A 724-nucleotide genomic window follows, 5' to 3' on the forward strand; every position below is an offset into this window, starting at 1 on the left:
AAAGAAAAGAAAAGAAAAGAAAAGAAAAGAAAAGAAAAGAAAAGAAAAGAAAAGAAAAGAAAAGAAAAGAAAAGAAAAGAAAAGAAAAGAAAAGGTGAAAATATCACAATTTCTCAGTATGATCACACAGATTTCTGTGAAATTGCTCAGGAAGGAAACCCTAGAACTGTACTGAAAATTGTTTCAGAGCCAGCAGCCTCTCCATGCTAGGAAGAGAACTCATAAATAGTACCAGGCACATGCAGTGAAACTCCAGCATCTGTTAACAAGAGAAAACATTAGTATTCAGCATTAGACAAAACTGGGACATGTTGATTGACATGGTTGGAGGGGAGTAGAGTGGAAGCCACTGAAGAAGGTTTATTTCTTTGTCTTTGAAGTGAGACATCTGTCATTTATATATGAGCAGAAGGCACTGAAAGAAATGGGTAATTTTAAATGTGCATTGTAATGATTGTGTGTTACATTTTTTGATTGTCTGGTCAATTTTCTGATTCCCTGAAAATAGCTATTTTGGTACAAGTTGAAGACAGTGTATAGCAAGTGAGTCACTGCACAAAGTTCAGTCAAATTAAATCATGTTTGTGATGTTGTATAATAACATTTTGCAGTGCACATCTTTTTAGGTTATAGGATTTCCCTTGTGTACTCAAATACAAAGACGATGACAAATGGAGAGAATTTCTTACAAAATTGATCAAGTCTATGATTTTGCTATTAATAC

Source organism: Coturnix japonica, chromosome 5, assembly GCF_001577835.2.
Source record: "Coturnix japonica isolate 7356 chromosome 5, Coturnix japonica 2.1, whole genome shotgun sequence".
Taxonomy (NCBI): domain Eukaryota; kingdom Metazoa; phylum Chordata; class Aves; order Galliformes; family Phasianidae; genus Coturnix; species Coturnix japonica.